The sequence below is a fragment of the Oryx dammah genome, unplaced genomic scaffold (assembly GCF_014754425.2).
Source record: "Oryx dammah isolate SB20612 unplaced genomic scaffold, SCBI_Odam_1.1 HiC_scaffold_21, whole genome shotgun sequence".
NCBI classification, from domain to species: Eukaryota; Metazoa; Chordata; class Mammalia; order Artiodactyla; family Bovidae; genus Oryx; species Oryx dammah.
This window is the reverse complement of record NW_024070205.1, coordinates 14,900,422-14,922,060: the sequence shown is the minus strand read 5'-3', so window position 1 is coordinate 14,922,060 and position 21,639 is coordinate 14,900,422. Positions and strand designations below refer to the sequence as shown.

The 21,639-nt window shown below is 41.1% G+C and overlaps 1 pseudogene; it reads right to left on the bottom strand.

Annotated features, from left to right (window-relative positions):
• Positions 1-513: 513 nt before the first annotated feature.
• The window catches only part of LOC120880441, a 57,777-nt pseudogene continuing 36,651 nt past the window's right edge, over positions 514-21,639 (bottom strand).

Genomic DNA, 21,639 nt, shown 5'->3' with positions numbered 1-21,639 from the left:
TAATTCTCCTAGTTGGGTAGCAATACTTGTGAAAAGTAATATGCCAGTGCTCTGACTTCGACTGCAGTGTGCTTGTATCAGGAGATGGGAGGAGGTATTGACAAGCAACTCCAGGGAGATGCAGTTAACAGTGGGTCTGCTCCATCAAGGTGGGGATGGATATTACATCACTGAAATTGTTTAGAATCCCTATACATGATAATTCGAAAATGCAAGCTGACTTAGTGTTAGTCACTCAGTCATGTCCCACTGTTTGCGACCCCATGGACTGTAGCCTGCCAGGCTCCTCTGTCCATGGGATTGTCCAGGCAAGAATAGTGGGTTGCATGCCCTCCCCCAGGGGCTCTTCTCGACCCAGGGATCGAACCCAGGTCTTCTGCATTACAGGCATATTCTTTACCGTCTGAGCCACCAGGGAAGACCAAAACGACTTAGCCATTTTTTTTTTTTTAATGTGGTATTATCTTTAACTGAGTACAAAGACTTTTCCAGTCATGTCACCCAGGGATCATTTTATCCACTGCTCTATTTGGCTTCTAGTCTCTTGCCTCTCTCCTCAGCAATGGTAAGGCAGATACCCTTTCCACAGGGAAGGGAGTTCCATGGTTTGTTGCCTTTGCCGATAATGAAAGTTTTTGAGAGCCAGGTGGCAAAGCTGTGGCCATTGGCATCTTTCCCATGAACTACATTGAAAGAACCAGGATGTCTCTCCTGATTGGTGACCACACCAGTTCTTCTCAGGTTAGCACCTCCAGTCACCATGCACCAGTGTCAAATTTGATTAAATCAGTACTCTTTCCAGTCTCCAAGTCAATTTGAATGGTGTCATTCACCTTGATGAGGGAATCGAGGGTAGCGGATGGTGCAAGCATTATGGGTCACCAGATAAGGGATTCCTTTTGTCCCCACAAAGATCTTTCCCACTTTGCCTAGCTTGTACCTTGCCTTCTCAGGTGTAATACAATGAACAGCAAAGCAACCACTGGTGTCATAGATCAGGTGAAAATTCTCTCCAGTTTTATCAGTGCTGATGACATCCATAAAACCAGCAGGGTAAGTTATGTTGGTGCAGACCTTGCTATCACTCTTAATGAAATTCTGCATACAGATCTCTATTTCATCTCCTATTGGGGCATACTTGAGTCTGTTCCTTAGGAAAATGATTAGGGGCAAACATTCCCTAGTTTGTGGGGACTGGTAGATGGATGAGGAGCAAACACACCAGTCAGTTTATCCGGCATCGAAAGCTTTGGAGCTGATATGGGCTTCAGGTGCTTCTCGGAAGCACAAGCTGTGGCTGCTGTAGGCACTGGGCAGGAAAAAGAGCTGACTTAGTTTTATTATTGCTTTTTTGTTCTCTACAGACAATGTATCCTTTATTGCCTGAACCAAGGACAGACCCTTCTCACAGCATCTTCCCAATACTCTTTGCATTCACAAATAGTGTGAGTAGGACAGAGATGTCCAGATTTCTATGCCTTATGTTTGAAAGAATGTGTCCTTCCACATTGGCATAATTTTTGGAACCCAATTAAAACTGTCTTCATCCACACTGCCTTAAATTCCTTTTCTTATTTTGACATTGCACCAATTATCATTTCATTTAAGTTGTAAATGATAAAGCTATCACTTTTAAACACCTTAAGGTGGATCAATTTAATCAGATTACATTCTCCTAAAATTTAGCCAACATTAGCTCACTGCAAGAATAACAGTTCTGAAGAAGAAAGAGTATGAGGGCCTTTGAAATACATTTTGTTAGTCTGTTTCCAAACTGGGCCAGTTAGAATCTTGCCCAGGATTTCTCTATTGTAGCTACTGAAAAAGAACTGTTGGGCTGCCCCGGTGGCTCAGGAGAATCCACCTGCCAGTGCAGGAGAGACAGGTTCGATCCCTGATCCAGGGAGATCCAACGTTCTGTGGAGCAACTAAGCTCATGCACCACAAACACTGAGCCTGGACCTTAGAGCCCAGGAGCTGCCCCTACTGAAGTCCACATGCCCTAGAGCCTGTGCTCTGCAACAAGAGAAGCTATAGAAACCCACGCAACACAACTAGAGAAAAGCCCGGGCAGCCACGAAGAGCCAATAAATTAATAAAAAAAAAATTTAAAGGAAAACAACTGCTCCCTTTCCCCTTGGGCTGATAAACTGGTAAGTCATGAATCTTGAGCTGCTCAGTTCAGTTCAGTTCAGTCGCTCAGTCGTGTCTGACTCTTTGCGATCCCATGAATCGCAGCATGCCAAGCCTCCCTGTCCATCACCAACTCCCGGAGTCCACCCAAACCCATGTCCATCGAGTTGGTGATGCCATCCAACCATCTCGTCCTCTGTCATCCCTTTCTCCTCCTGCCCTCAATCTTTCCCAGAATCAGGGTCTTTTCAAATGAGTCAGCTCTTCACATCAAGTGGCCAAAGTACTGGAGTTTCAGCTTCAGCATCAGTCCTTCCAATGAACACCCAGGACTTATCTCCTTTAGGATGGACTGGTTGGATCTCCTTGCAGTCCAAGGGACTCTCAAGAGTCTTCTCCAACACCACAGTTCAAAAGCATCAATTCTTTGGCACTCAGCTTTCTTTATAGTTAAACTCTCATATCCATACATGACCACTGGAAAAATCATAGCCTTGACTAGACGGACCTTTGTTGGCAAAGTAATGTCTCTGCTTTTGAATATGCTATCTAGGTTGGTCATAACTTTCCTTCCAAGGAGTAAGCATCTTTTAATTTCATGGCTGCAATCACCACCTGCAGTGATTTTGAAGCCCAGAAAAATAAAGTTGCCCACTGTTTCCACTGTTTCCCCATCTATTTGCCGTGAAGTGATGGGACCAGATGCCACGGTCTTCCTTTTCTGAATGTGGAGCTTTAAGCCAACTTTTTCACTCTCCTCTTTCACTTTCATCAAGAGGCTCTTTAGCTCTTCTTCACTTTCTGCCATAAGGATGGTGTCATCTGCATATCTGAGGTTATTGATATTTATCCTGGCAATCTTGATTCCAGCTTGTGCTTCCTCCAGCCCAGCATTTCTCATGATGTACTCTGCGTATAAGTTAAATAAGCAGGGTGACAATATACGGCCTTGACGTACTCCTTTTCCTATTTGGAACCAGTCTGTTGTTCCATGTCCAGTTCTAACTGTTGCTTCCTGACCTGCATATGTGTTTCTTAAAAGGCAGGTCAGGTGGTCTGAATTCCCATCTCTTTCAGAATTTCCACAGTTTATTGTGATCCACACAGTCAAAGGCTTTGGCATAGCCAATGAAGCAGCTAGTGAACATTTGTTCACCAGAAGGAGAGCCTCTGATTGAAACAAAAGAGTTCTCTGATGACATTCTATTAGTTGAGTTCTGGCTTTCCCAGTTACATGAAACACTAAATAATCCCCCCCTTTTTTTGGTTAAGTTTGAATTGGGTTTCTGTCTTCCTTTCAAACCAAAAACATTTTGACCAATATATATTCTTTACATATAGTACTTGTATGCAAGATTAAAACATTCTGTAGCTATACTAAATCTCTTTATATAAATGATTAAAGCAAATATAAATAGACATTGCTTTCTATGAGTGATTTGTAGCCTATGCCAACAAATGGCAGTTAGCACAATATATAATAATTTGCTTTACTTTTCTTAATCATTTTTCATTCTCTACAGTCATGTTTAAAAGTGATTTATTTTCATTCTAGACACTTGATTAATGATTGGCTCTCCATGTACACTAATTCCAATTCAAATTTAAAGTCATCTGTCTCAAATATTGGCAAGAGAATTAGCAGTCCTGTACGTGTTACTACCTGAATGTTTACAATTTTAGTTCCTTATTGATCTCATTTTTAAAAAAATTAGATTCATAAAATTTTAAATTTTAGTGTAAGTTGGGCTGCAATTAAATTTGGAAGTATGGCAGAGTTTGGATTAGAGCTAAATCAGATTGGCAGGAGTTCTGCAGCCTTAATGGCTATGTTTTACATGGTGCTATTAAAGTTATAGCCACATAAATTATGTCACTTAATCCTAGAAGTCTTGGAAATTAACCATGGTAAGAGGGAGCCCAGTGTTGATAAACTAAGCAGTACCAAGAAGGCTGTTGTGAAAGTATCAGTAGAAAAGCAGATGGAAAACAAGGATAGCATTAACTTTATAGGTTTTCTGTTTGTCTGTTGAGACTTATGTGCTAGAACCTTGATGGCTATGACTTGGCCTCCGATGCCTGGAACAGTCCCAGGCTTATGGTCAGCGCTCAAAAAGAGCTTGTTGAATGAATGAATGAATGTTCTTCAGTAGATACAAATCTTTGATGCAACAAGATTTTTCCTGTAATTACTGTAGGTTATCAGACTGATCCAGAAGGAATTTCAGGTATTGTCTTCTCTAGGCTTCCTCATTTTAATACTGAAGGAACTGAGATCAGAAGAGGTAAATGTTTGTTCAGAACAAACATGGGGTAATTAATCAGTTAACAAACATTTATGGAGTATTTACTGCTGATGAATATTTGGCACTGTTTCAGATAATGGGAATACAGCAGATCATAAGACAGCCTGAGGCTCTGACATCAAGAGTTTACATTCAGAGTGATGACTGAGTGATCAGTCAGTAAATGAGATTTCCGTCCCTTATAAGTGATGCTATAAAATGCTAGTATAGAATATTGTGGTGGAGAATAACAGAACATGGGGAAAGACACAGCTGATTTAGTAGATTACTCAGCACAGAATCTCTAAGAACTCTCATTTGAGCCAAGCCGTGAGTGACGAGGACACATGTATGCAAATAGAGAGGAAGAGGATTCCAAGCGCAGGTGCAAAGGTTCTAACATGGAAACAAGCTTGGTGTGCTTGATGGAAAGAAAAACAGCCATCGTGCTTCTGCTGGAGTGAAAAGGGCAGGAAATGAACAGAGATGAGGTTTGGTGGGCAAATACCACACCCTGTGGAACCCTGTGTTTCAGGAAGAGAAGAAGTTGGGTTTTATTACAGAGGGTGATGAGACCCCAATATAAGTTTTGCGGAGAGAAGTCACATAATCTAATTTTCATTTTAGCCATTTGCAGCGACGTGGATAGAAACTAGACATTGTCATACGGAGTGAAGTTAGTCAGAAAGAGAAAAACAAATACCATATATTAACATATATATGCGGAATCTAGAAAAATGGTGTAGATGAACCTGTTTGTAAAGCACAAATAGAGACACAGACATAGAGAACAAATGTGTGGACAACTAGGGGGGTGAACTGAGAGGTTGGGATTGACCTATATACACTATTGAGACTGTGTATAAAGTAGATAACTCATGAGAACCTACTATATAGCTCAGGGAACTCTACTCAGTGCTTTGTGATGACCTAAATGGGAAGGAAATCCAAAAAAGAGGGGATATATGTATATGTATAGGGGATTCATTTTGCTGTACAGTAGAAACTAAAGCAACATTGTAAAGCAACTAGACTCCAATTTTTAAAAATTATTTAAAATTTAAAAAACAAAAATTGAATGAAAAAAATAAGATTAATGAAAAAAAGAAAAATCACAGACTGCTATATGGAGAAAGGATCAGACTGAAAAAGACAGGAAGCTGGGACTGATTGGAAGATTGTCTTAGTAGTTCAGGCTAGATGGTGGTCACTTGGGCAAGGGTGTAGCAGTGAAGAAGGGAGCAGTAGCCAGACTCAAGACATACTTTGTAAGTACTACAGGACTTGTTGATAATTGCTTGTGGGCAGTTGGACAAATGAAGATGAAGATGGTAAATGACCATGATGGGGAAGACCGTGGGAAGAATAAACTGGGAGGAAGGGAGAAATAATTAGTTCTGCTTTAGATATGTCAAGGGCTTCCCTGGCGGCTCAGACCATAAAGAATATGCCTGCAATGCAGAAGACCCAGGAGATGTGGGTTCAATCCCTGGGTCTGGACGATCGCCTGAAGTAGGAAATGGCAACCCACTCTAGTATTCTTGCCTGGACAGAGGAGCCTGGCAGGCTACAGTCCATGGGGTCGCAAAGAATCAGGCACGACCGAATAACGAACAGACATGTTAAGTTTGACATTTTTATTAAACACTTATAAGGAAATGCTGAAAGGTAGTTGGATAAATAAGTCTAGAACTCAGGATAGAGGTGAGGAAAAGAGGTATGGATTTGAAAGTCGTTTGTGAAGAGATGATACTTAAAGTCATGGCAGAAGAGTACAGGTTGAAAACACAGAGGCTTCCAAGAGGTCTGCTGGAGGAGGAGGAGCCAGAAAAGATGCTAAGAAAGAGCTCTCAGACCAGTCAGGGGAAAGTCAGACGAGTTTGGCTTCATGGACTTCTACACAAGCAACCTTAACAGGAACTGTCTCTTATAGATGTGGGGTTGGGAGAATGGAGGAATCAAAGCCTGACTGAAGTGCATTATGGCAAGAATGAGAGGCAGGACAAAGAGGAAGCAAGCTAAACATGGCTTTCAGAAATTTTTCTGTTGAGTGGGGAAGAGAAATGGAGTGGTGATTGGTGGGGGATGGAGGAGAGAGAGAGAGATTAGACTGCTAGTGCAGACAATGCAGTAGAAAGAATCTGATGATACATAAGCGCAAGGGGATAACTGAGGATACACAGCTGTGTGAAAGAATTGGCATTTGCCCTTGACTGGGGCAAGGATGCTTTACCCACAATGACTCAAGGGAAACACAGATGCTGAGTTTCAGATGCCGGTGGGCCGCAGGATTTGGTAAGGAGTTGAGGCACTTCTTGGCCAGTTCTATCAGAGTTGTATTCAATTTTCTCAAATCCCATTCTGGAGTATAACCACACAGCCTCCAATAGAAAATAATGTCATATTTCTTGTATTGGACACAATAGCTGACGCTGTTGATAGAGGTGATTCCTACTTCAGTTAATTTGCAGCATGAAAAATATTCTGCAAATCTGTTAGGTTCAATGGTACAAAAATGTCTTTTATCTAATTAAATGGGATTCTTATAGCCCTAAGCTTGTCTTGAGAACAATATAGAAGAGAGAAAGCCCTCAATTTTTTGTTTGAATAAAGGAGGAAAGTCAGTTAACACATGGAAAATGTGAAGGGAATCTGGGTTCTAGAAATCACGTTGAACCACTGATATCGTCAACTCTGGAACAGCCCTACCTCAGGTTTCTTGTTGTGTAAGTCTAAGTGTGCTGACTGTTGCAGATGTTTTTTGGTACTTTATTGGAGCAACAGGTAGCCATCTGGAAAAAATAAAATAAAGCTCAAACTTTATGCAAAATCAATTTCATATAAATGAAACTGTAATTTTAAAAGTACTGGACAAAGCATCAGACAGAGGAGCCTGGCGGGCTACAGTCCATAGTGTTGCAAAGAGTCAAACACAACTTAGCAACTAAACACATATGAGCTCACATGGGACATTTATGCCATGAAAAAAACTAGGCAAAGGTTAAAAGAGAAACAGAAAGCAATTTATGTTTAGAAAAAGAGAAAGATCTCTAGGATACATTTTTAAGAGGGGGAAGAAAGATATGAAATGGGTCACATAGTAGCCTACCATTTATGTAAAAAGAGAGAAAAACTGATAATATATACAAGCTTATTGGTTGTCTTTCGGAGCAGGGGGAGTAGGTAGTTGGCAGATGAGATCTGGAAAGAGCTTTTTTACTACATATCCTTTTCAGTTCAGTTTAATTCAGTCACTCAGTCTTGTCTGACTCTTTGCAAACCCATGGACTGCAGCATGCCAGGCCTCCCTGTCAGTCACCAGCTCCCAGAGTTTACTCAAACTCATGTCCATTGAGTCAGTGATGCCATCCAACCATCTCATCCTCTGTCAGCCCCTTCTCCTCCCACCTTCAATCTTTCCCGGCATCAGGGTCTTTTCAAATGAGTCAGTTCTTTGCATCAGGTGGCCAAACTATTAGAGTTTCAGCTTCAATATCAATCCTTCCAATGAATATTTAGGACTGATTTCCTTTAGGATGGACTGGTTGGATCTTCTTGCCGTCCAAGGGACTCAAGAGTCTTCTCCAACACCACAGTTCAAAAGCATCAATTCTTTAACACTCAGCTTTCTTTATAGTCCAACTCTCACATCCATACATGACTACTGGAAAAACCAGAGCCTTGACTAGACACAGACCTTGGTTGGCAAAGTAATGTCTCTGCTTTTTGATATCCTTTTATGCCTTTAAATTTTTGAATCATGTAAGAGCCATATATATTCATAGTAATGTCTCAGTGTTTTAGGACTTTTTTTTTTTTAATTCCCTATAAGATAGGTAGTTCAGAGAGTTCTGAAGTCAGGCTTTCTGGGTTCAAACTCTGATTCCACCAGCAACCTTAAGTAATCTACTTAATTTCTCTGTGCTTTAGCTTTCCTATTTTCCAAGATGGGGATCATTTTGAGAACTGAAGGACATAATGCTTGCACTGCTTAGCCCAATGCTGGACCCAGAATAAGGCTACACCAAAGGGTAATGAGCATCATTTCTAATTTGCTGTGAATATCAAAGCAGCAGAAATTTTAAAGCAAAAGCTGTTCTCCTAAGTCTTAATTTTGTTATTCTGTGAAATGTAAGTAATTTAAACTGGTCCATTTAACAAATGGAACATGATGGATGTATAATAAAAATGCCAACACTAATAGCTGGAAAATATTTTCTCATTAAGACATTTTTTTCATCATCTATTGTTCTCGTTTTCTCTTTCACTATGTTGTGTTTTTCTTAAGCTGTAAAATATTATTTACAAAATGCTTGCTGACAACATCATTATCCTTTCCACAATCAAATATGAAACTATCAGTAGAACCCTGAACCTACCTCTTTCCATTCTGTTTTTTGCATGTCAGCAGTTCTGGTCACCCTATCATCTCCTGTGAGCCCCTGAAGAACAAAGACCACAGTAAGCGATCACTGTCATATCCCCGGTACCTGCCACGATGCCTGGAGCATAAAGGCATTCAGTAAAGAGTTGTTGAATGAATGGACAAATGAATGAATGCATACATGTGTTCGTGAGAGAAAATGGACGGAAAGTAATCCTCTTTCTACTTCTGCAGCCTTGCACAGTCAAAACAAAGCGAGTGAGATGCTAAGGTTCATGGAAAGTTCAGCAACAAAGAAAGAGGTTTCGTCTTCTTATCCAGTTCATGAGCTCAATGAGTTCACGTTGCTTAGAGGTTCTCTCTGATTGCAGTTCTGAAAACTATTGTAGGACAAGTGAAGAAAACATTTATGGAATACCTACTGTGTATGAGGTACTGTATTAGACACTTCAATACATTGTTTAAACCTCTCAACAATAATAAGAAGTAAATGTTATTCTTACTTTGTAGATAAGAAGGGGGTTATCTTCTAAAGGAGGTACACAAACTATTCAATCATAGAAATTAGCTAATCCTAAAACATTCCATCTATAGCTCAATAGCCTGAACACTGCCTATCTAATTTCAAAATTAACTACAGTATCTTTCTCAAGCAAATGTTCTAACTTGGAAGCCAAACTGTAGGGTAAGATAAAAAAAAATACAGCAATACCTCTATACATATTTCTGATCACTTTTAAAGTATATAGCTCTAAGATAGCTGCTCAAAAGGTACTTGCAACAAAGTAGTCTGGAATTCCACTAGGACTTAGCTTGGTAGATTTCTCTTTGACTTACTATCCAGACATTTTGTGGGGAAAATCAAGAGACACAGTGAATGATTATACTATTGCTTTTTTTTTTTTAAATTTTTTTTAGCAACTTAATTGATTTTATTTTATTTTTTTTTAATATAATTTATTTTTTTTACTTTACAATTCTGTATTGGTTTTGGCATACATTGACATGATATACTATTGCTTTTTATCATCCCTTGCTGATGAATATAACCACTAGGGCAGCTGATGATTAAATTTTAAGTGTCAATTTGGCCAGGCTATGGTATCCAGCTGTTTGGTCAAATGGTCTAAATATTGCTGTGGAGGTATTCTGTAAATATAATTAACATCTATAATCAGTGCACGCATGCGTGTAAGTTGCTTCACTCGTGTCCAACTCTGTGACTCTATGGACTGTAGGCCGCCAGGCTTCCCTGTCCATGGGACTCTCCAGGCAAGAACACTGGAGTGGGTTGCCATGCCCTCCTCCAGGGGATCTTCCCCACCCAGGGATAAAGTAAAGGAGATTACTCTCAATGAAGTGGATGGGCCTCATTCAATTAACTAAAAGCCTTAACAGCAAAAATTAAGGATTTCTGGAAAGGAAGGAATTCTGAGTCAAGATTAATATAGAAATCTTTTCATGGTTACCAAGCTGCTGGCCTGCCCTGTGAGTTTTAGACATACCAGTCCCCACAATCAATTCCTTAAAATTAAATATCTTTATATTTATTTACATAAATGTAAAATAATTTGGGAGAAGAGCATTCATAATGCTCAGCTGTAAGAATCAAAACATTCAAAAATTTGTTTATTTGCTTTTTTAGCAGCACCATGAGGCTTGTGGGATTTTAGTTCCGCAACCAGAGATTGAACCCTGGCCACATAGTAAAACCACCAAATCCTAACCACTGGACAGCCAGGGAATTCCCTAAATACTTTCTATTTAATCAGAAGTTACACTGATATCTTTTAAGCTTTGGGAGTAAAATATTCATATGGGGGCTGTGGCATTGTGAATTATAATAAGAAATATATATTTGGTCTTCATCCCCATTTCTGGTACAGAGCTCCTAAAACCCCTGAAATTTCATAAATGTGAGAACGATAAAAATGTCTTTTTTATGTTAATGAGTGACTTTTGTAAAACCCTGGGTTAGTAAAGGAGGAGAGGGTGCGAGGCAAGGGGGGTTGGTTGCCAGGGAAAGCCAACCACAAGGGGAGAGGGGCTGGAGGTTGAACCAGTTGCCATTGGCCAACGATTTAATTAGCCATGCCTATGTAACGAAGTTTCCATGAAAACCCAAATAGACCGAGTTCAGAGAGTTTGCAGGGGCTGGAAGACTGGTGCTCGGACAGGGCAAGGAAGATTTGTGCCCTTACCACATGCCTGCCTTCTGGCTATTCCTGATTGGTACCCTTTTATCATCTACCAATGATCTAGTAAGTAAATTGTTTCTGTGAGACACTCTGGCAAACTAATTCAACCCAAGAATAGAGTAGAGGGAAACTTTGATTTTCAGCTAGTTGGTCAGAAGTACAGGTAACAACCGAAACTTGATATGGGCATCTAAACTAGGGGGTGGGGACAGATAGTCTTGCCAGACTGACCCCTAACCTGCAGAATCTATCTCCAGGTAGATCGGTTCAGTTCAGTTCAGTTGCTCAGTCTTGTTCAACTCTTTGGACTTGTTCAACCCCATGGACTGCAGCATGCCAGGCTTCCCTGTCCATCACCAGCTCCCAGAGCTTGCTCAAACTCATGTCCATCGAGTCAGTGATGCCATCCAACCATCTCATCCTCTCTCATCCCCTTCTCCTCCTGCCCTCAATCTTTCCAAGCATCAGGGTCTTTTCAAATGAGTCAGCTCTTCTCATCAGGTGGCCAAAGTATTGGAGTTTCAGCTTCAACAACAGTCCTTCCAATGAACACTCAGGACTGATCTTCAGAATGGACTGGTTGGACCTCCTTGCAGTGCAAGGGACTCTCAAGAATCTTCTCCAGCACCACAGTTCAAAAGCATCAATTCTTCGGTGCTCAGCTTTCTTTATAGTCCAATTCTCACATCCATACATGACTACTGGAAAAACATATGGGTTTTAATATATAATTCATTTACAGTTCTAATATATATATTTATAAGTTGTGTTTCTCTGGAGGATTGTGACTGATAATAGAAGCTATGCTATTTGCAACAGATCAGAAATAAACTAGTATTAAGAAGACTGAAATAATGTGGAGTCTGAGTCTCTTACTGGCTAACATTTATTCAGAAACGTTAATTCCAAATCTGCTTTGAAGTCCTACAGTCTCTAATTATAGTATAAAAGGACCCATCATTTTTAAAAAGTAAAATTAATTGCAGGTCATTTTAATTTTTAAAACACATGTGATTTATTTAAACACTCTGAAGCACTACTTTTAGGGATACCATAGGATTTTTCTTTCACTCCTTGGGTTTTATCCAGGTTGTATTACAATATCCATCTTTAGACGTGCCCCTAAGCTTTTAAACTTTACTAAGTTTAAAATCACTAAAATATGAAATAAGAACTATCAGGAAAGTAACTGGAGCAGCCACACACACCAAAAAAAAAATTGGAGGAAAACACCACAATGCTCTGAGCAATTAGGGGACAGTCACTTAGCAATACTGAACAGAAAAGAGAGAATAAAGCACAAAGTGAACTGACTTTTCTGAAAAGTGTTTGAATCTCAAGTGTTGAAAACATGCCTATGGGACTTCCCTGGCAATACAGTGGTTGGGACTTCATCTTCCGGTGTGGGGAATGTAGGTTCAATCCCTGGTTGGGGAGCTGTGGTCCCATCTGTCCCGAAGCCAAGGAGTCAAGGCATGGGGTGAAGCGGTGTTATGGCAAATTCAGTGGATGCTTTAAGAATGGTCCATATTGAAAGAATATTTTTTTTTTAACAAAAGCATGTTGAAAAGTAAAAGGAAAAATGTCTAATTCTCTCAAGTTTATATAGGGAGACACCGTAGGTCTTTAAGGAGCACCTATCATGGACCAGAGTCCTGGCTGGGAGTTGGACGCAGCTCCCCCCTCTACAAACATTAGCGTCTAGTGGAGGAGACTGTCAGACATGTAAACAAACAATTGCAATGAATTGCAACGTGCTTTGTAAAATGATTTCATTTATGCTGATTTGGGAGAAAACTTTCCGTAGGCAGGAAGGACAGAAGGATGACTGCACTAAAGAAAGAGAGATTGCAAAGAGAAGGTAAGAGCCTTTCAAAGAAGGTGAACTTTCACCCAGCTCTTGAGGTAAACAGGGCAGGTCATTTGAGAGTGAAGAGAAAAAGGGTCAAATCTCTCCAGGCAGATTTCCAAAGGCACAGAATTCAAGTTAGGGCCAGACTAGCAGCCTAACTTTGCTGTAGGGTATGTGGTGGGGCATTGCACAAGGTAAAGTAAGAAAGACAGGACTTACTGAGAGCCTGGAAATGGGGGAAAGGGGAAGACACCTGAATGTTTGGTTTGGGAAACATGGCTGTAGAAAACAGAAGGCTGGAGACAGACAGGACGAACTGCTTTGGGAGGAAGAAGATGAGCTGAGTAGGGGAATGATGAGATTGAAGAGCTATTGGAACATCCAGGTGGAAATTTCAAGTAGTCAAAATAACCCAGATCTGCCCCTTGGGAGAGAGATTAGGCTAAAAATACAGGTTTAGTCCTCATTAGCAAACTAAATGAGATTCCCCAGAGGAAGAGAGCCAGATGATGAAAGGCAAGAACCAAGGACCCAAACTGCTGAATCCTAATATTTCAGAGGCAGACGAAAAGAACAGCCCTGCAGGATGCTGCAAAAGGTCAAGGAGCTATTATTGTGCTGTTTTGTTTTAATGTGGCAAATTATATATGACACGAAACACACCATATTAACCACGGTTAAGTGCACAATTTAGTGGCATTAATTACATCTACCACACTACACAAACCATTACAGCGATTTCTGAAACTTTTTCATTACTCCAAACAGAAACCCTATAATCTTTATGTAATAATTCTCCATTGCCCCTAACCCAAGCCCCTGATAACTTCTAAATGACTGTCTATGAATTTAACTGCTCTAAGTACCACGTATAACTGGAATCATACAATATTGTCCCTTTGTGTCTTATTTCACTTAGCATTGTCTCAAGTTTCATTCATGCTTCATCCCTTTTTATATATTTGGAGTTTATATGAGCACTTCTGTCTGACTCTTTAGACCACCAGGCTCCTCTATCCATGGGATTTTCTATGCAAGAATACTGGAGTGGGTTGCCATTTCCTTCTCCAGGGGGTATTCCTGATCCAGGAATCGAACCTGTGTCTCCTGTGTCTCCTGCATCAGAAGAGCTGATTCTTTACCCACTGAGCCATTTTATATGTTGTGCCTTTTTAAAAATCAGGAAATAGAAGCAGAGAGAACAGTCATTAAGGGCATACTAGGGTTATTATTAAGGCTTACCCACTGGGGCTTGTCAGAGGGAGAAAGAAAGGAGATAAATCAACTGAGAGGACAGAACTGAAAGTCAAGTGCAAAAACCATGATGAACTATGAACTCTGTGGTAGAGCAGACAGACATATGGAGGTTGGAGGTTGCTGGGGATATCTTCATCTGAGAACCAGGGAGCAAAGTGTATCTGGACTGATGCATGAACCCAACACAATATTCCCCTCTTCTGATGGGAAGGCCTGGTGGGAATTAGTTCTGTCTGAACAGTTCCACAGGCCCTGGGTGAAGGGGGTAAGGGGTCAGGTGGGGGCTGTGACTCAGTTCAGTTCAGTTCAGTCACTCAGTCATGTCCGACTCTTTGCGACCCCATGAATCGCATAACGCCAGGCCTCCTTGTACATCACCAACTCCCGGAGTTCACTCAGATTCACATCCATCGAGTCCATGATGCCATCCGGCCATCTCATCCTGGGTCGTCCCCTTCTCCTCCTGCCCCCAATCCCTCCCAGCATCAGAGTCTTTTCCATGAGTCAACTCTTTGCATGAGGTGGCCAAAGTACTGGAGCTTCAGCTTTAGCATCATTCCTTCCAAAGAAATCCCAGGGCTGATCTCCTTCAGAATGGACTGGTTGGATCTCCTTGCCATCCAAGGGACTCTCAAGAGTCTTCTCCAGCACCACAGTTCAAAAGCATCAGTTCTTTGGTGCTCAGCTTTCTTCACAGTCCAACTCTCACATCCATACATGACCACTGGAAAAACCATAGCCTTAACTAGACGGACCTTTGTTGGCAAAGTAATGTCTCTGCTTTTCAATATGCTATCTATGTTGGTCATAACTTTTCTTCCAAGGATGAGTGTCTTTTAATTTCATAGCTGCAATCACCATCTGCAGTGATTTTGGAGCCCCCAAAAATAAAGTCTGTCACTGTTTCCACTGTTTCCCCATCTATTTCCCATGAAGTGATGGGACCAGATGCCATGATCTTCCTTTTCTGAATGTGGAGCTTTAAGCCAACGTTTTCACTCTCCTCTTTCACTTTCATCAAGAGGCTCTTTAGTTCCTCTTCACTTTCTGCCATAAGGGTAGTGTCATCTGCGTATATGAGGTTATTGATATTTCTCCTGGCAATCTTGATTCCAGCTTGTGCTTCTTCCAGCCCAATGTTTCTCATGATGTACTCTGCATAGAAGTTAAATAAGCAGGGTGACAATATGCAGCCTTGATGTACTCCTTTTCCTATTTGGAACCAGTCTGTTGTTCCATGTCCAGTTCTAACTGCTGCTTTCTGACCTGCATATAGATTTCTCAAGAGGCAGGTCGGGTGGTCTGGTATTCCCATCTCTTTCAGAATTTTCCACAGTTTATTGTGATCCACACAGTCAAAGGCTTTGGCATAGTCAATAAAGCAGAAATAGATGTTTTTCTGGAACTCTCTTGCTTTTTCCATGATCCAGCAGATGTTGGCAATTTGATCTCTGGTTCCTCTGCCTTTTCTAAAACCAGCTTGAACATCTGGAAGTTCATGGTTCACGTATTGCTGAAGCCTGGCTTGGAGAATTTTGAGCATTCCTTTACTAGCGTGTGAGATGAGTGCAATTGTGCAGTAGTTTGAGCATTCTTTGGCATTGCCTTTCTTTGGGATTGGAATGAAAACTGCCCTGTTCCAGTCCTGTGGCCACTGCTGAGTTTTCCAAATGTGCTGGCATATTGAGTGCAGCACTTTCACAGCATCATCTTTCAGGATTTGAAATAGCTCAACTGGAATTCCATCACCTCCACTAGCTTTGTTCATAGTGATGCTTTCTAAGTCCCACTTGACTTCACATTCCAGGATGTCTGACTCACAGTTACTATCTAAAGAAAAGTAAAGTGCATGAGTCAGAGAAGAACATCAAAAAAACAGGTCATCAAGCAAAGTTAGAGAGGAGGTGAAGGGCAGCTCAAGCCAGGTGAAAGAGGAATATGCAGATGGAATGAGTGAAATACTCAGAAGCTAACATCAGAAGCTAAGTTCTATTAACAGTGGCTCAGTGGTTAAAGCATCTGCCCGCAATGCAGGAAACCTGGGTTTGATCCCTGGATCGGGAAGATTCCTCTGGAGAAGGAAATGGCAACCCACTCCAGCATTCTTGCCTGGAGAGTCCCATGGACGGAGGAACCTGATGGGCTACAGTGCACGGGGTCGCAAAGAGTCAGACAAGACTGAGCGACTTCACTTTCACTTTGTATGAGTAGGGCTTTCCTGGTGGCTCAGACGGTAAAGCGTCTGCCTGCAGTGCGGGAGACCTGGGTTCGATTCCTGGTTTGGGGAGATCCCCTGCAGAAGGCAATGAGTAGGGCAGCTTCATTGAAAAGTGCTAAGACTGGAAAGACACAATGAGAGTGAATTCAAATGAAATAAATAATTGGAGAAAAAGAATCAGAATGTACAGGGCCATATTCTCCAAATATCTATGCCAGATAATTGGGGCACCTATGTATCACTCCTGGTTACCCCCCTGTTAATATTTTGCCCCCAAAGCTTAAAAGATAGCAATGTAATTTCTAACACTCCAAAAAAGTTATCCTGAATGCTTTTAATTCTTATAGATGAACATTATAAATATTTCATCACTCATATTATTACATTATTGGTTGAGAGTTAAATTTCTTCTTATATAACATTTATGTCAAATAATGTAAATTTGTCACACAGCAAATGTGATCACTGAGCTTCTGAATCCACAAATTTACCAATTTTGCTGGAAAATGAAGCCAAAGAATTATAGTAGACTATGAAAAGGAATACCATCCCTGGTGGCTCAGACAGTGAAGCTTCTGCCTACAATGTGGGAGATCCAGGTTCAATCCCTGTGTTGGGAAGATTGCCTGGAGAAGGAAATGGCCACCCACTCCAGTATTCTTGCCTGGAAAATCCCCTGGACGGAAGAACCTGGTAGGCTATAGTCCATGGGGTTGCAGAGTCAAACACGACTGAGCGACTTCACTTTCACTTTCACAGAAGGACTGACCCAGACTTGCCTGTGAGTGTCCGGGAGTCTCCGGCGGAGGTGTGGTCAGTGGTGGCCTGCTGCAGGGCTGGGGGCACTGAGTGTAGCGGTACATGCGTGGGACCTTTTGAAGGAGGTCGCCATTATTCTCATTGCCTCCACCATAGTTTGGCCCCAGGTAAACAGCAGGGAGGGAACACAGCCCCACCCATCAACAGAAAAGTGGATTAAAGATTTACTGAACATGGCCCCACCCAACAGAACAAGACCCAGTTTCCCCCTCAGTCAGTCTCTCCCATCAGGAAGTTTCCATAAGCATCTTAACCTTCTCCATCAGAGGGCAGACAGACTGGAAACCACCATCACAGAAAACTAACCAATCTAATCACATGGACCACAGCCTTGTCTAACTCAGTGAAACTATGAGCCATGCCATGTAGGGCCACCCAAGATGGACAGGTCATGGTGGAGAGTTCTGACAAAATGTGATCCACTGGAGAAGGGAATGGCAAACCACTTCAGTATTCTTGCCTTGAGAACTCCATGAACAGTATGAAAAGGCAAAAAGATATGACACTGAAAGATGAACTCCCCAGGTCAGTAGGTGCCCAATATGCTACTGGAGATCAGTGGAGAAAGAACTCCAGAAAGAATGAGGAGATGGAGCCAAAGCAAACACAACACCCAGTTGTGGATGTGACTGCTGATGGAAGCAAGGTCCAATGCTATAAAGAGCAATATTGCATAGGAACCTGGAATGTTAGGTCCATGAATCAAGGCAAATTGGAAGTGGTCAGACAGGAGATGGCAAGAGTGAATGTCGACATTCTAGGAATTAGCGAACTAAAATGGACTGGGATGGGTGAATTTAACTCAGATGACCATTATATCTACTACTGTGGGCAGGAATCCATCAGAAGAAATGGAGTAGCCATCATGGTGAACAAAAGAGTCCGAAATGCAGTAGTTGGATGCAATCTCAGAAACGACAGAATGATCTCTGTTCATTTCCAAGGTAAACCATTCAATATCACGGGAATCCATTTATGCCCTCATCAGTAATGCTAAAGAAGCTGAGGTTGAATGGTTCTATGAAGACCTACAAGGCCTTCTAGAACTAACACCCAAAAAAAGATGTCCTTTTCATTATAGGGGACTGGAATGCAAAAGTAGGAAGTCAAGAAACACCTGGAATAACAGGCAAATTTGGCCTTGAAGTACAGAATGAAGCAGGGCAAAGGCTAATAGAGTTTTCTGAAGAGAACACACTTGGTCATAGCAAGCACCCTCTTCCAACAACACAAGAGAAGACTGTGCACATGGACATCACCAGATGGTCAACACCAAAATCATATTGATTATATTCTTTGCAGTCAAAGATGGAGAAGCTCTATACAGTCAGCAAAAACAAGACCAGGAGCTGACTGTGGCTCAGATCATGAACTCCTTTTTGCCAAATTCAGACTTAAATTGAAGAAAGTAGGGAAAACCACTAGACCATTCAGGTATGACCTAAATCAAATTCTTTATGATTGTACAGTGGAAGTGAGAAATAGATTCAAGGGATTAGATCTGATAGACAGAGTGCCTGAAGAACTATGGACAGAGGTTTGTGACATTGTACAGGAGGCAGTGATCAAGACCATCCCCAAGAAAAAGAAATGCAAAAAGGCAAAACGGTTGTCTGAAGAGGCCTTATAAATACTGAGAAAAGAAGGGAAGCTAAAGGCAAAGGAGAAAAGGAAATATATACTTATTTTAATGCAGAATTCCAAAGAATATCAAGGAGAGATAAGAAAGCATTCCTCAGTGATCATTGCAAAGAAATAGAGGAAAACAATATAATGGGAAAGACTAGAGATCTCTTCAAGAAAATTAGAGATACCAAGGGAACATTTCATGCAAAGATGGGCTCAATAAAGGAGAGCAATGCTATGGACCTAACAGAAGCAAAAGATATTAAAAAGAGGTGGCAAGAAGATCTTGATGACCCAGATAACCATGATGGTGTGATCACTCACCTAGAGCCAGACATCCTGGGATGTGAAGTCAAGCAGGCCTTAGGAAGAATCACTACAAACAAAGTTAGTTGAGGTGATGGAATTTGAGCTATTTCAAATCCTAAAAGATGATGCTGTGAAAGTGCCACATTCAGTATGCCAGCAAACTTGGAAAACTCAGCTGTGGCCACAGTTCTGGAAAAGGTTAATTTCATTCCAATCCCAAAGAAAGGCAAGGCCAAAGAATGCTCAGACAACCACACAATTGCACTCATCTCACACGCTAGCAAAGTAATGATCAAAATTTTCCAAGCCAGGCTTAACAGTACATGAATCGTGAACTTCCAGATGTTCAAGCTGGTTTTAGAAAAGGCAGAGGAACCAGAGATCAAATTGCCAACATCCGCTGGATCATTGAAAAAGCAAGAGAGTTCCAGAAAGACATCTACTTCTGCTTTATTGAGTATGCCAAAGCCTTTGACTGTGTGGATCACAACAAACTCTGGAAAATTCTGAAAGAGATGGGAATACCAGACCACCCGACCTGCCTCTTGAGAAATCTGTATGCAGGTCAGGAAGCAACAGTTAGAGCTGGACATGCAACAACAGATTGCTTCCAAATAGGGAAAGGAGTATGTCAAGGCTGTATATTGTCACCCTGCTTATTCAACTTATATGCAGAGTACATCGTGAGAAATGCTAGGCTGGAAGAACCACAAGCTGGAATCAAGATTGCCAGGAGAAATATCAACAACCTCAGATATGCAGATGACACCACCCTTATGGCAGAAAGTGAAGAACTAAAGAGCCTCTTGATGAAAGTGAAAGAGGAGAATGAAAAAGTTGGCTTAAAGCTCAACATTCAGAAAAGGAAGAGCATGGCATCTGGTCCCATCACTTCATGGGAAATAGATGGGGAAACAGTGGAAACAGTGACAGACTTTATTTTTGGGGGCTCCAAAATCACTGCAGATGGTGACTGCAGCCATGAAATTAAAAGATGTTTACTCCTTGGAAGAAAAGTTATGACCAACCTGGAGAGCATATTAAAAAGCAAAGACATTACTTTGCCAACCAAGGTCTGTCTAATCCAGGCCATGGTTTTTCCAGCTGCCATGTATGGATGTGAGAATTGGACTATAAAGAAAGCTGAGCACCAAAGAACTGATTCTTTTGAACTGTGGTGTTGGAGAAGACTCTTGAGTGGCCCTTGCATGGCAAGGAGATCCAACCATTCAATCCTAAAGGAAATCAGTCCTGAATATTCATTGGAAGGACTGATGCTGAAGCAGAAACTCCAATACTTTGGCGATCTGATGCAAAGAACTGACTCATTGGAAAAGACCCTGATGCTGGGAAAGATTGAAGGCGGGAGGAGAAGGGGACGACAGAGGATGAGCTGTTTGGATGGTATCACCAACCCAAGGGATGTGAGTTTGAGTAAACTCCAGGGATTGGTGATGGACATGGAAGCCTGGCCTGCTGCAGTCCATGGGGTCGCCAAGAGTCGGACGCAACTGAGCAACTGAACTGAACTGATGGAAGATCTGAATAACATTAACAAATAAAATGTAATCGCTGTGTACAGAACACTGGACCCAACAAACATCGACTACCTGTTATTGGGTTCACCAAAAAGTGCGTTCGGGTTTTTCCATACTATGTTATGGTGAAAAACCAGAACACACTTTTAGGCTAACCCAATATTTTTCTAAGACACAAGAAACATTTACAAATATTCTCCGTATACTGGGCCATAAAGCAAGTCATCATAGCTTCCCTGGTGGCTCAGAAGTTAAAGCGTCTGCCTCCAATGCGGGAGACCTGGGTTCGATCCCTGGGTTGGGAAGATCCCCTGGAGAAGGAAATGGCAACCCACTCCAGTATTCTTGCCTGGAGAATCTCATGGACAGAGGAGCCTGGTAGGCCACAGTCCACGGGGTTGCAAACAGTCAGACATGACTGAGTGACTTCACTTCACTTCATGAATTTCAAAAGACTGAAATCATATATGGCTATGCTAGAAATCAATAGTTAAAAAATGATAACTAGCAATTAAGAAATATACTTCTAAATAACTCATGGATCAAAAAAGAAATAGATATGGAAATTTTTAAATGCTATGAATCAAAATGTAGAGGATACTTGTAAGTTTCCAAAAGAAAATTTATAGATTTAATTGCAAAAATTATAAAATTTAAATTGCTGAAAATGTATGAACTAAGCAGACTTCTCAAGATGTTGGAAAAAATTTCAGCAAAATAAACCCAAACAAGGAGAAGGGAGAACATAATAAAGTAAATTACAAGGAAAAAACTAAGGAAATACAAAATAAAATATAATAGTATCAACAAAGCCAGATATTTGTTTGAAAAAAATTAAAAATTGATACACATCTATTGATATGGGTTAAGAAAGAACAAATAAGCATATCAGGGTGGGAAAGCAGACACAATTATGGTTACTACAGACATTAGAAAGTTAATAAAATTATTCTACCAGAACAAGGCAACAGATAATTCAGAAACTCACTTTGGTGTAATATATATCCAACCAAGTGGGAA